The sequence below is a fragment of the Buceros rhinoceros genome, unplaced genomic scaffold, assembly GCF_000710305.1.
Source record: "Buceros rhinoceros silvestris isolate BGI_N320 unplaced genomic scaffold, ASM71030v1 scaffold36473, whole genome shotgun sequence".
Lineage (NCBI taxonomy): Eukaryota > Metazoa > Chordata > Aves > Bucerotiformes > Bucerotidae > Buceros > Buceros rhinoceros.
In genome coordinates this window covers 23371-38797 of record NW_010403682.1, presented here as the reverse complement: position 1 = coordinate 38797, position 15427 = coordinate 23371, and the positions used below count along the sequence as shown (strand labels likewise).

Below are 15427 nucleotides of genomic sequence, written 5' to 3'. Positions count from 1 at the left end.
GCAGGAAGCAGCTGCTGTTTTTAGTGCAAAGAGCACAGAGAAAGAATTGGCCTGTATTTGACTTTCCATGCTTGAAGGTGCTCAACAACTTCATCTGTTGTGGCTAAGTCTGTTTTAATAGCAAATTCACTGAGTGGGATTTACAGAAACTTAGGAAAGAAAACTGCATTCACTCACCTATAGGATCTATATGCCTTAACAATGCTCTCAGGAAGTGTAACAAAAAAAAAATATCAGGCAACTTGGTTATGACAGGAGCACAACAGATTATTATTCATCTCTCTCAGCAGAAAGGCAAGATAGTCTGATACAAAACATATAAAAAGTCAAAGCCACAGGGGAGGCATGAAGACAAGATCAATGATCTAATCAAAATAGCTTAATCCCTATTACCATCTTGTTCTAGCCTCTGTGGTAAAGAAGACACATTTCGTTAAAGCTGCCACAACATCATATCTATAGAAACCGCTTACAAACGCTCTAGCCATAATGGGTTTTGTAAGCTTTAACACCAGAAGGAACTACTACAATTGCTGAGGCAAGACAAGGCAGAAGCTGTATTAAAGTATCTTTTAAAGACACGTTTGTGAAATGCTTTAACTACTCTTTGCTTCAAAATGCCCAAGATACTATGTTAAAAGTTTGATTTCCAACTACAGTATTTATTATTGTCTATAATACTGAAGAGCTTGCAGTAAGAACAATGTGCAAGTATACGTACAGCAATCACCATTCAGTCTTTTTCTTGATTAAAAAAAGATAAAAATATCATTAAGCCTTGCTGTAAGGTTTGTTTTCCATCCTTGTAAAGTTTTGGTGGCCCTCCTGGAAATTCTCTCTAGCATTCCTGTATTGCCCTTAAAATACAGGCTCAGGAACCAGACGTGGTATCCTACTGTTACTGACACGCATCATGCACAGACTGATGAGGGGAACTATTCTCACCCCGTGTCTATCAGGATGTGTTACAAATGAGAAGGGGTAATACAGCCATAACGTTGGATCTGTACTTGACCATTTCAGAGACAAGATAATCTCTACTACATTCTATATTCTTATATTACTGCGTCGTTATATTACTTGTCCTGGTTTGTCTCAGAGCAGAACTAATTCAGTGGTTTTACGTTTAGGCTAAGTCCTAAGTTCCTGATTCCAGTTCCAGAATCTCATTCCCATCTGCCACTGAGTCCAGTCAGGGACTTCCCCAGCACCTGCCCACAGCACCAGTGGTGACATCCAATGACTGCCATCAGGGGAGCTGCATTCAGTACTGGATTTATATGTATTTGTACATCTTTAATTTTATTGTTATTATTCTCATGACAGCAGTTTTAGTTTTCTTTTCCAGCGCATAAGTCTCTCTATGTTATTCCCTTTCTCTTCCCCTCTGGGAAGGGAGAGGGGTTAATAGAGAGCATCTGACATTTGTCTAGTGGCTGGCCCAGCCTTAATCCATGCCATTACTGTATTCTAAGAGTCTATATTCTTATATTATTGAGGAGTACAGTACTTCATTTTGTCTTTTTTTTTTGCTACTGCACTGCTCGGGGTGCAAACTAGATAACATAAAAGTTTGCATTCACCAACCTCTAAGAAAAACGGACACTTGAAAAATGCAAACTGGAGAGTTCTGGAGTTGACAATTTCTTCTGGAGAATATTGGTTAATAGTGACCTTTAAGACTTGGACTCTATTCCAAGGATTAAACCAGTGCTGTGGCCTAATAGCTCTGCACTTTACCAGTTTGTTAAAAATAATTGATAGAGTGATATCCTTAATTATTAAAAAGAGGAGCAAGTAATTTTTCTAAATATATAAAAATCAGATATGATTTACTACCAGTCATGTGCTTCACAGAAAATCTACTTTTTTGGTGAGATCTCATTTTAGTATTTGCACAGATATGACACACATTGAAGATATTCTATATTCAGAATGATATGTAATTTAAAGAGTGACAAAAACCCCACAAGTGTCAAAACTAACTTCCATTTTTATTAATTTTTAAAAGTTGAACAAGTCTTAGAATTATAACTAACGGGGGACAAAAACCTTTACAAATAACTTTTTTAAGTGATATCACTCATAATACTCTTGTGGTAGCTATAATGCCCCTTTAAATACAAACAAAAATAGTTTGAAATAAGGTACATGTATCTTTCCAAAGGCTCCTACCGCAAAGAAAAGCAATCAAGGCAAATAGCTGAAAAGCTTGGATACATATTGGTAATGTTTCTTTAAATGGATTTACTGAGTCTGGACAAATGCTGTAAAGAGAAAATGCTCAGTAGAGAACAATAGTTTCCTGAAACAACCTTAGACGTTTTTGTACAAGCTTTGGCACAAAATTATACTGTAATAAATCATCAAATTGCATATACACACAAGACAGATTCACCACTGATGTCACTCAGGACAAGCTGTACATAATTCCAAGAATGGGTGGGTCCATCTCTAACCTTTACACAGCATTAAGTGTTTATTTCCTTAGTAAAAAATAGTCTAAAAATACACTGTAATAATTGGATACAAGCCCAAACCAGACCGCTTCTTGTGTGATCTCTCTCACTGGAGTCTCTAGCGGTCAGCGAGGTCTGTCATCACCATGCACCACCCCATGCCTTCCTGGTACTCCAAGGTCACCACAGCAACAGAGATAAAAAGAACAACAGAGTCGAGGGAATACATCTGCTGAAAGTTGCATTGCTTTGGGAGCTGACAAAATGAATTTGCATGTGGCAAATCTACTTCTGAAATGAGTAAAACCAATTATCGGGTCAATTCAAATTCAGTGCAGTTTAGAGAAGAATCGTGTCTGAATTCCCAAAACACTGCTAGGAGTAGTTTACTGGATTGAGAGCTCACCAAGAGTACAGAAGAGTCATATCCAATACACTCCTCTGTCTGATTGTATTTGGCCAAAATGACAGGTATCCTCTTGCTGCAAGGTTGGGTAAAGCAACAGAGGCTCTTGAAATCTTCTACCAATGTAATACACTTTTTTATTGGGCTTTTTTGGGTAGTGGGCTGCAGGGTTTTTGGGTTGCTTGGTTGTTTTTGTGGGGTTTTGTTTGGGGTTTTTGTTTGTTTGATCAATTGGTTTGTTGGCGTTTTTTAAATCAGAAGCAAGCAGACACTGGAGGACTCAGGTACCTTTAAACAAATAGCCTATCACTTGTATTCGGCCTTGATGAGGTAGAATGGTTTGGCAAAGATCCATTTGTGATTGCTTTTACAACTCAACACTAATGCTACCCCAAGACACTAGAGGTCCAACTTTAAAACCTACTCTAAATCCTCCTTGCTGCAACAGTCTCATCTTAAGATGAGACCTGCCCTCTGTACTAATGACTAACACTCCTTCCTGAAGAACTGCAGTCATAGCTTGCATTTCCTGCTGCATCAAATGTCCAGGTCTTTATTCTGGAGCAGAAGACTGTTAGCAGGAGCCCAAGATGCTACCTCATCCCTGCAGGGACTGGTGCACTCTCCCATGATGTGGGCTGAAACCCTCCCACACGCAGGAGGCTGAACACACATCCCCCTCAAACTATGAAAGCACTCTTTCAGCTATGCTACAGGAAGAGATGATGAATCCTGTCCATGCCATTGTTCTTTCTGTGACTCTTGGGTCACCAGCGCCTGACGAGCACCAAGCTGTTCATAGTAAAGAAGTCCTTTAGAGATTGATTTGTTTATTAAGATTTTCATCATGGTTGCCAAGAGGAAAAAAAATATATATACACACAGTAGTGGCTCCAACAGCCAAATATGGAACCAGCCATGCTTTTGAAAGTGAGATGGAATAGTCATGTATCTCTCCAATTAAGATAAGAATTAAGGGAGCTGGGGATTAGCAGCAGGTGAGAGGAAACAGTCCTGAGACAAGTGGTAACACAAGGAAGACAACGTACTAGCCCAGAGACTAAAGAAATACAAAAGACATGCTCAGGGTATGCCTTTGAAGATAGGGTAGGAAGAACGGGAAAAAAACAATTTGCACATAGTTACCGGGATGGCCATAGCTGATGTTAGCTGGAAAGAAGAAACCTAGGGCTCGGAAAGACCACCGCATTTCATGGAGCAGTTGACATACACACTTTACTACAACCCAACTGAGAACTGATTGTAATGTTTGTGCTGCTCAAAGACTACCTTTTAAGAACAGTTATTCAGGAGCATGGCAATTCAGGCTTCTTGTCTACATCAGAGTCAGGCACTACAGATGACTAGCTAGGTACCTCTCAGAGGTAAAGTAACTGCCTTCTGCCCAAAACCCCCTTTATCCAAAGAGATCCCTGGCTCCACGGTCAGGCTGTTCATGCAGCCCATCCCAAGCCAAAGTCCAGAGCTTCAAATAGGATAGCAGAATAACTGCTTTGTGCAATGAACACAGCACACTGCTGGGAACCCTTTGGTACGCATGAATTGGCACGTACACTTCCTGTCTTAAATGGTAAGAGGAGGGCCTGGTAATAGGCAACCTGCCATTCATAAAGAAGCATTCAGAGTACTTTTGAACACCCAGTCACAGAAGCAAGGATAGGGATTTTATTAGCACCATAATGATCCACATTTTCTCACAATCTGCAAAAGCAAACCAAAGCTCAGACATGCAGGCAATGCTAACAATGAGCCCAAAGCATGAAAGGATCCACGTGCCCAAATGCTACAGGTCAGACTGATGGAAAGGGGTTCCATATGGACAGGAACTGCTGAACAGGTGTGAACACCATGCTTAACAACCTCTGTAGATTCGCCATTATATCTCTCTGGATGCAAAATGTAAAGGAGACATAGAAAATTATTCTTGATCATAAGTGGGACTCATTTGGGAGAAAGATCTGTAGCGAACAGAGCACAGAGAGCACGCAGCCTGCCTCATGCAGCCCACCCTCAAGCACACGTCTCATGACTGCTTAGATGAATCACTTCCTCTGTTCTACTGACGGTGACAATAGCTCTCCACCACCAAGTGAGAGCTCAGCCACCTATGTTTAGGTGTAATAAACTGAACTAGTTTATTACATAACTTTCTTTTATACTCTTAAAAGTGGCTGAAAGAAGCACAGAGAAAAAGCATTTCTAAGACAGAGTCACTGACTGCATATAAGCATCAGGCTCCAGAAAGCACACATCTTTGGCTTGCCTCACCAATACAGGCAAACCTCGAAGACTAAGTGATCTACACAAATAGACTCAGCTTAAATGTGGTTGGCTGGGGGTTTTTTTTCTCCCCAAACGGACTCTTTACCATCACCAGTCATAGTGCAAGCTAAACAAAAGCTTATGAAGACAATTTAAGTCTATCTTGCAAGACTTTAGAGGGGTATCTGATTAGTGCTTAGAAAAAGAATTCCATAAGAAACATAGAGGATAGGATTAAGGCAGCTTTAAAGCTTTTAGGGTTTAGCAATAGCAACAAAAATAATCAGGAGTAATTCTCTTTTTTGTCAACAAGTATACATATACCAGAAGCACAGGGGTTCCAATGGGTAAAAGAGTAAGCAGAGGAAGTTTTGTTACTTTTTCAGTACGTTCCAAAGCAAAAATGTGTTTGGAGAGAGAGTTTTACCATCTCTTCCAAATTCACTGTTCCTTCTAAAATACGCAAAAGAGGAAGGCATAAAAGAGTGTTTAATTGCCATAAAAGGTGAAGTTATTCGAAATCAGCTCCAAAAATTGCTGTATAGTTCCTGCACAGCAAAACAGTTTCTGCTCTTTTTTTCTTTTTTAAAGAGCTTAAAACGAGTATCCTTAAAAGGAGTATCTAGAAGTATCTACACTCAGAACATCATACTAACATTTATGCAGACTATTATGCAGAATATAGGAATGGAGGGGGACAAAAAACTGTTCCACCAACAAGTGAGAGCTCAGCCACATATGTTTAGGTGTCTAACTGAACTCTATTTCATAGATTTCTTTTATACTCTTTACAGGGGAAGTTAGAGATCCAAGGTAAGTGATTTGTCTGAGATCACCTGGCAAATGCCGATGAAGTCAAGGTGGTTCTTTCAACAGTTCCTCTATCACCTATCAATAAGACAAACAGGAAAGCTGTAAGATGTCTCACTAACACGCATTATAGGGATTTATTCCAGGTGATAATCCTACTTCAATATTCAAAGGCTGTGAAGCTTCAAGGCCATTTCATGAGTAAGGCATCATACAGAGGCAGACTAGTCTGCAGACCTTTGGATACTTCTGAAAATTTTCCTCATTTTGCCAACATGCTCTGGTAATTATAAAAATTTGGTTGTTATACTAAGCAGTTTAGGCAAGGTCTCAGATATAGACTAAGCAACTAAGTATACTAGGCAAGACCTCAGATATAGAACCCCCTCATTCTCAGGGTCAGTTTGGTCATGTTGTATTTCCCTCTGTTTTAATACTTATTAGCTCCAGAGTTGAGACTGTAAGCACAGGCACCTCAAGAAAGATGTAAGTGTGCTTGTAATTTTAGTTTAGGCAAAAAAAGTTTAAAATGCTTTAAAACAAACTCTGTAGAAAGTAAAGAAAGCATATTCACATAATTCCTGGTGTTACTGGAAAGACAACTTTTACTCTCTTGGTCTAATTTAGTCAATGCCAAATAGCCACATATGTAACCTGTGACCCAAACAGCCAACCAAGTTCACACCAATGTCTTGCCTCAAATCCTATAGACATGCTGAGTTCAATATAGGACTATCCCAGAAATAACCTTTTACTTAATTTCTAACTGAAGGCATGAACTAAAGCCAAATTAGCTAAATCACTGCTTGTCTGTAAGTAAGTCTTTAGATATGGTGCTATTTCAGATTAAACCAACAATGGGAGAAGAGAACAATGAGGGGAAGAGGCAGTTTTCTGCTTGTATGCTAAGATCAGCTCCATCAAAACCCAACAACATGCACTGAAAAGTCTCCTGTGCGACGACTCACACTTGGTCCTGTTCTAGGTTGTTCCACAGAATAAAACTGACATAAACAAACCAGTTTCAATACAAACAACTTCTGTGCCCAGACACTACAAACTTCAACAGGCCTTTATAAAAGTAAGCAAGCTAGTTTCCATTTACTGTCCAGCAGTCATGTATAATAATAATAATAATAATGTCACTGTCCTGACTAGGGAAAACAATACAGTGATTGACTAATACTCATATTTACTATACTTAAGTTTCTTAAGCAGGCAAGAGGTAGGCTCCCCACTCTAGAGTTAACCGTTTAACTTCAGATGAGTCCCACTCTTTAGATAAGCACCATTAATTAAGGAGCTGTCATTAAAATACTCTTTGCTAACTTCTTAAAATAGATGTCACTTATGTGTATGTTCCTTCTGTCTCAGGTTTCCATAGCAATATAAGGAAACACTTGGGAGCCCCATGTGCTTCCATCAAGAAGTGCTTACAAGAAGTGTGCACTCCCACTGAAGGAGAGTGTCCTTCACCTGACACAAATCCCTCAAAATACAGCCACTATGAATCAGTGTGGGGGTGGCATATTTTTGAAAAGCGATGCAAGACATCCTGTATCTCTTCCTCTAGACTGATTGTTCAACTCACAGTTAGTGTTTCTAATAAGTGTTTTCCCTCATCTCCCCCAACCCCTACCCCGCCCAGCTTTTATGGATTTTCTTTCCCTCCTATTCAATAATCATCTTTTTCCCCTAAAGATATTAAAATAGGTGGCAAGAACTAAATTTTCCAGAACACTGTGAAATACTCTGAAAAGCCAGCTGCTATAAATTTTCAATATTAAATCCTTTTCTATGAATGAGAACGTTAAAAAGCCAGCCCCCATCCCTGCCATGACTAACCACTTCACATAGAAGCATATGCTGTAACTGACTTCCCACCCCTTGTGATTTAGAGCATGCTTTCCTTCGTATCACTCCACTGTCTAACTCCACATCACAAATTATCTATTCCATGTTAATAATGCTGCAACAGGTCACCTTGCTCCCGATTCTTTCTGTTTCACAGTCTTTTATTTCATTGCTGTCTAAGCATTTCCTAGAATCTCAGCTCCTGGAATTGTACAGTCATACAAAAGACTTCCACGGAATATTACTAAGTTTCTTACCCTCAGTTACAGATAAGTAACTCCCACATCTAACTTAATAGTCGACCGCCAGTCAAGTCCTCCTCTCCCAAAATACAGACGATGTTAAGGAAATTTTAAAATTGTGACTTACAGATCCACAAAAATCCAACCTACAACCTAACATTGATTTCAGAAAATTTAATTCATGAGATTTTATTGCTTTGAGCTGGCAACACTTATATAAAACCTATTTTGTGACAAGAACATTAAGACTTTACAGTAGCAGGGAATTTTGGAGTAACTATCATCCAGAGACAAATCCAGATAGACTGGCCATCATAGGCAGAGGACTCAAGATGTGGGTCTTTTGTTTGTTTCAACCATTGCAAAACTTCCATTTATAAACAAGAAAACAATAGCTCCATCACACATAAGATCTTTTCATTTGCGTTAATGCTGCGGCAGCACATCCTGAATATATAAACAATCACATCTTGTCCTGGACATGAACTGAGTCACTTAATTCAAAGGAGTCTGCTTGCTTCTTCCTCTTTTCACCCTTCTCTCCACACTGGGCTGATAAAACTCAAAAATATGCTTCTGTTAAATCAGCAGTTCTACCAATAAACAAAACTTTTGGTTCATTTTTTGATATGAATTCCTAATCAAAAGATAAGATCTGTTTTACTACATTATGTGACTAACAACCACAGGCTGCCTAACACACAGCTTAGATGTAATTTTTCACTATTACAGGAACTACTGGGAGGCTTACAGCTGTGGCTTTGATCCCTCTTTAAGACGACTTCACACACAACTGATATTCCTCCCATCTCTCGAACTTGAAGATACTAGGGGCTCTGAGCTTTGTCGGTACATTAAGTTCAATGCTTGGTCGCCCTCCTTCCAGGTGTCAGTAGTGAACAAACGAACCTATTGGAACTTGGAATTTTGCTGAACACCGTAAGGTCTCTCCTTCCCCTCTTCTCCTCCCCACCCCTGTTCTTATACTTCAGGCTGCTCTTCAGAAAAAGATCTTGAAGAGCATTTTATTTACTTTTCCATAATAACCAGTACACATCTCGACAAGGCAACTTCATTTTTTTTTACAGCTTTGTTACTCACATATACAAGCAAACTTTCACTATTTGCTGCATTACGTGAGTACATTTTTTTTTCTTCCACACCTGATATCCAAGGCTTGTATTTGTACCTAATGTCACAAACAAGCCCCAAGGCAGAGAACTGTGGAGTGACTGGGCCACCAAAAACCAGAAACTTCGGCCATACTTCAAGTTCTATTTATACCGAAAAAGAAAAAACAAAAAAACAAAAAAAACAAGAAAAAGGACAAGACAAGCCCAGAAGAGAGATTAAATGTTTTATTTTAAAGCCTATTTTATTAAAAAAAAAACCAGAACAAAACCGTATTAAGCAAGATAAGGAGAACTAAAACTGGAGTCATACAATGCATTACTATACAGGCCACCTGCTATTCAAAAACACTGCTCCAATAATGTTATTTTAAGCTACTGTACATAACTGATCAACGCTGCTCTGACTAAGCTCTGCAGAAAACATCTTAATTGCAGTGCAGTGCCAAAATTCTCTGCAGATTCAATGGATTTAACCCTCTACCTCCTGAAGACAACAGCAACAGAACTATAAAGCACCTTCTTATTAACATTTCAGTTTAAAATAGAAAAAAAAACCAACAACTTTTCAGTGAAGGGGCAATATAAAGCATTAGGCAACATAACCACAGCTTCCCGCTCAGACAGAACTCTTTGCGTATCTTCCACCTGGAAGTAAATGAATCATTGTCCCATAGGTTAACATAAATAACACTGTTTTGAAAAGTAAAAATATAATGGAACAAGTTTTTCTGCTGCTGTAACTATGCTAAACTGGGTGATAGGCTATGTTTTCCATTTATGAACAGAACTAATCAAATTTTCAAGAACAACCATTACAGTTCTAGTTATTCTGGAAGAAAAATCTTCAAGTATTATTTGTAAGCTAACTATCTTCTTATAGATATAAATGTACATGCATAAAAATATGCTTTCAAAAATGTTTTTAATATATAAGATTATTATAAGCAAGTACTAGTCCACAGAAAATCTCATATACATACAAAAAAAAAAAGCAGTGTTTCAGCTGGTGTGCACCTTCTGGAGAACTTACTCTTGGCATGGTATTTTCAGTTTACACCCTAACAATCAATTCTGATAGTTACAACTAAATATGAATTCACAAAAAGGAAAACTCTTCCAGAAAAAAAGACACAAACAGCACACATTTTGAAGGGTGTACCTCTACAAGCAGATCTCCCTGCCTCCTTTCTTGAAAAGGCTCCAAGTGGACATAACAGCAACGTATCAGAGTCAATGACTACTTCAGCTAGTGCTTTGTGCACCCTCCAAAACCATATTTTGTGTGTGCACCAACAGCCTATTTGTTAGTTGCAAAGGAAGAAAATTGCTTTAGAAGCCTATAAGAAAGTTCAAATAAACTCAGCTTAAGTGTCTTGAAGGAATCACCATACATTAAAATGCTGTCTATAGAACAAGATTTTGAATAGTTTCTAACAGTCTTTTAAAATGCTTATGAGTTTGAACTGGCATGAATAATTTCTAAAAGAGGCTGGGGGGACTGTTTTCACCTAAGACTGTTTTATCAATTTTATCAAAGTAAAATAACCCACTATTTATACTTAGTGGTGGGTGATCTCCATACTCCTTTTTTTTTCTCTTTCTTTCAATTTTTTTGTATACACCATACACTTCAAATACTAATGCACATTACAGAAGTTATCTCAACTCATAAAAGAAGCCGTATTGTGGAGAGTTCCACAAGTCAATAAGAAATCATGAATTAATTAAAAACCAAAAATGCAGAAGACTTGTGTAGCTGAAGAGATTCACTCAATTAAGGAGGAACAAAACCCTACAGTAAAGTTTTTATCTAGTCTTAAAAATATTCCTAGTCTGGAACACATTTCCACAATTAGTGAGGTTTATTAAACCAAATTACTTTGTGATAACAATTCAGACAATTTTGGGAGATAAACTAGGTTAAATTATACTTATGTCAACATACTGACAAACAGAAGTTTTAAATCACAGGGTGCTGGGGGTTTTTTTGGTTTTTTGTTATGTTTTTGGTTTAAGTTTTAAGGGTAAAGAAATTATTTTTAAACAACAGCCTTTAAAGAGGATTCACAAAATTGAGAGTATGGTACAAAGCTTCTGATGCCATTTTGAACAAGCTTGAGTAGTAACTGTTGTGTATTGCCAGGACAGTATTGGCAAATGAGAGAAGACTTTTCAGAGCTATTTGCAAACTGAAAACACATTCATCTCCTGTTTGGCCAGCACTAAAATGTCAGGAGTGGAATGAACTGCTGTTGATACTGAAGGTTCATCACAAAGCTCACTCCAGGTATAGGGCACATGTGATGAACATCTTTTCACATAGCATAAATACACAGAAGAATGTGCATACTCCACAAAATTTAAGCATAAATCCAATGCTCATAAACTAAATTAAACAACCAAACCTCACTCTTTTCTCTCTGCCATCCAGCACAAAAAACATTCCCAAATGCCGTACTGAGAGATGGAAATCACAGACCAGAAACAGTAGTGACTTTGTTTAACAGATTACTGGAAAATGCTCAGAAACTGTACAGTTGAACAGCACATTGAATTGCTTAGAATAGCATAAGATCAGTACAAAAAAAACTGTGTTCAAGTTGGTGTTTCTTAATCTGCTTAAACCATGTTGCTAATCTTGAAGTCATTTAATACAGTGAAATTAAAACCCCTATCTTAGATATTGTAATTGAGAGCATTGATAAAATATCACAGACCAATTTCTTTGCTACATCAGTATGTTCATGCAAAATCATGCTCAATGAGCTTGTGCACAGATCTAGTCCAGAACTATCACAGGAGACAGCAGGGCTAAAAAGGCAACACCAATAACGCAACAGCAACAGAAAGAGTCACATAAGAAAATAATGACAGCTTCTCAGCAAATTGCTTTTACTATCTTTTTTGCCTGTGGATAAGTATTCTTCATGTTCAAGGCCTTACAGGGTTCTTTTTTATTTTTGTTAAAACTGTCTGGTGAACAGAGGCAATTAAGGCCTTTACAATGATTTAGACTCACAATTTATTTTGGCTTTTTGCATTATTAACCATATCTTGGGTGTTTCATCCTTCATTTTCATTATGGCTGATTCTTATACAGCCATAACACGTTAGCTAGACCACGACAGCACTTCTGAAACAAGAGCACAGGCTATTGTTTTTCTGCTTGGTCAAGGTCTCACACACACACTCACCATCGACAACTTACAACTTCCAGGAACCGAGTCACAGAGTTCACCAATCAACTTCTCTACCAAGTGTATGAAAACAACAGAAGATGCTTCAGAGCATTTTTAAGAGTTACTTTTCAGCTTATTGTAAGTCACTGCTTCCTTTCCCTAACCACAGAAAATTGGGAGAGCTTCTCTCAAGCCACTGCCATAATCAAACAGCTGCACTCATCTCACTGTAACATTTTTGAGCAAAGCTATAGGCTGCCCAACTCAAATAAGTTTGTTCCCCACATTCTTTGGCCATTACAGCACACAGAACCATTTAAAGCAGGATACAGAAGTTCAGTCATGTTTCTCTACCTACCACCCCCATATAATTTTATTACGCCATAAAATACCACAATAAGCCTGATGGTCTTTTTTATGGCAGCTTGTAATCTTAATTCAGAACATTTTGAAATAATTATCTACAGAAAATGGAATGCATTCAGCTTACATTCAAGCCATACTTATTTGGTTTCCCAAAAGCACATAGACATAAATGCTAGCTGCCAGTTTTCTTTTAATGCTAGTTCCTATGTATTGAACTCATATTAGATTTTTCTATTTTTAGAGTTGTGGAGATGTTAGCAGCCTATTCACCAATGATTTGATTAGGAATGAAGCCACAATCAATATTCTGTTCTGAGCCTGCCTGCCTCGCTCTCCTTTGAACTTTCTAAATAGATTCATTTTTTTTCTTTCAAGTTTCTGTTCCGACAGTCTAAAAGGATATGCTTTATCACATGGTTGGCTTTGGTGCAAAAGAGTTATAAACATATTACCATATTCAGTCATAGCAACAGCACAGAAAAAAAAATTAACAAAGCAGAGCTCAGTGGGAAAGGAAGCAGACAAGAGTCATGCTGTCCTTGGGAGCCTAACCATGGTTGCTGGCACTGTATAGAGCCAGAGCTCTGCACCTGAGCAGGGAGCTCTGCTTGACTACAGACCTGGCTCTGGGATTCTCATACTACAGGCTCTGGGATTCTCTAGTAAACAGTCTAACATTTGACATAGGAGACTTCACATCTTTAAAAGTGAAAAAGCAAAACAAAGTCCAAAACACAGTACTCATTTTAAAAGATAAAGGCATTAGAAAATTGCCTAAATAATTTTTCCCTTTATCTCTCATTTATTCATGTCCTTAGAGTAATTTAACCTGTATAAGCCACTGTTTCTAAATCTCGTGATCTCAACAGGCAGATGAAGCTCTATATCCACTACTAAACCCTCCAAAACGACTCCTGTGAAATCAGCCAAATTATGCCAGCCTAATTACAACTTCTATACAGTGAGTTAATGTTCTACACGGTTACATATTGAAAAAAAAAAAAACAACCAAACCACTTTCCAGATACTCTTCCTAAAAAAAAAAACCAACCACCACTTTCACTTTCTGTAGTCAGTCACTTGGCAAGTTTAAGAAATACATAAATCACACCATAGCTCTTTCACAAGCCAACGGTGCCCGCAGCTCCTCAAGCAAGTCCTGCTCTTCCTTTCAGCTACATCTCTTTGCTCATCCATGAAGTCTGTCAAGCCTCAACTTCAATTACATTATTTCTATGGAATCCTTTTCCCTTTTACCTCACTGAAAATTACATGTGTCCAGGTTTCACAGCTATGGTCAAGGCAAAAAATTCAGGAGCCATGTAGATAGTGGATACATTAGATTTTGGGAAGTCCCTTCCCAGAACAATTTGTGTTTGCTGCTGTGTCAAGAAGCTTTTGCTGATATAACTTTGAATTCAGAGAAATATAGGGTTGTCCAAGAAATTACAGCACAAACTACAATGGAAGCTACTTCACCTTATACCCCCTAGTTACTGGTACAGATCTCACAATCAAAGCAAACTACCGGTGGGTAAGCAAGTGGAAGAAACTGGTGGTTAGAGATGTCACCTTCAGCAGACAACAGCTTAACACCTACTGATCTAGCTGCAGTTTGGATTTTGGTTCCAGAGAATCAGCTGTCTTCCAAAGCTGAGAAAATTGTTGCAAGATTCACTAAGTGCTTTGGGAGGCTTTAATGCGCTGCAGTGATTTGCACCTTCCATGCAAACATGGGTACGAGGAACTCTGCTCTCCCCACACCTTCAACTGGAAGAGCAAATGACAAATCACTTCTTTAAATTGATCTCTTCTCCAAGTTCAAATTTAAAACTCTGTCTCCACATGTGATTCTGGTACAGGCAACACTGTGTCATTTTAACTTTATGAATAAACTGACATAGTTAATTATTCATCCCATTTGGTCTACAAGCTTTTTACTTGATTTTGATTATCTTTCTTGTTCATTTACTGCTTTAACAAGAGGGTTATAAAAATAAAGGTCAGTACAGAAATAAATACACCAGATATTGTTCTGCGTAATTTAATAATACTTAAACAATAGTCATATAGCCTACTCAATATGGCAAAAGATACAGTAAAAATTATCTTAAAAGCTTGTTAGGGCTGTTTGCTAGCTGAAAGGCAAAGATTCACCAAAATAAAAGCAGCTACATGTTCAAGTATTTTCAGATTTGCTTAGTTACAGATACTGGGACCACTGCAGTGTAGTACATCAATATTAACAACTCTTAAGCTCATTAAAAGTACGCTGTTCAAAACAGACTAATAAAAGTGACCATGTCATTTACTTAGCTTTTCAGTAAAAAGCTGTTTCAGTCAAATGTGATAATGGTGATGTTTAAGCTCTAGTATTGACTTCAAAATACAGGTTTTAAAAGATTCATACACAATGCTGTGCATGGATCCTTTTTCAGCATGCTGAGCTGAGGCTGGTGGTTAGCAGAGTATAAATAACTTAAGACACTTATGATGTGACATAACAAAAAACTTAAGACCGTTTTAAGACTGCTTTTCAAGTCCTCTAGATGGCTGAGTCACATGAAGTAATACAGAAGTTCATACTACCTTAAAAATATCACAAAATTGTGATATTTTATTAACTAATGTACATATTAGGGTTGAAACATATCAGAATCCATAGTATGTTTTCTTACAGTTTTAGTGTTATCTG

At 37.9% G+C, this 15427-nt stretch overlaps 1 protein-coding gene across 1 annotated transcript in view; it reads right to left on the bottom strand.

The window, feature by feature from the left end:
- TMCC3 (transmembrane and coiled-coil domain family 3) overlaps positions 1 to 15427 on the bottom strand; it is a 44949-nt gene that overhangs the window by 6154 nt on the left and 23368 nt on the right. The gene's annotated exons all lie outside the window — the stretch shown is intronic.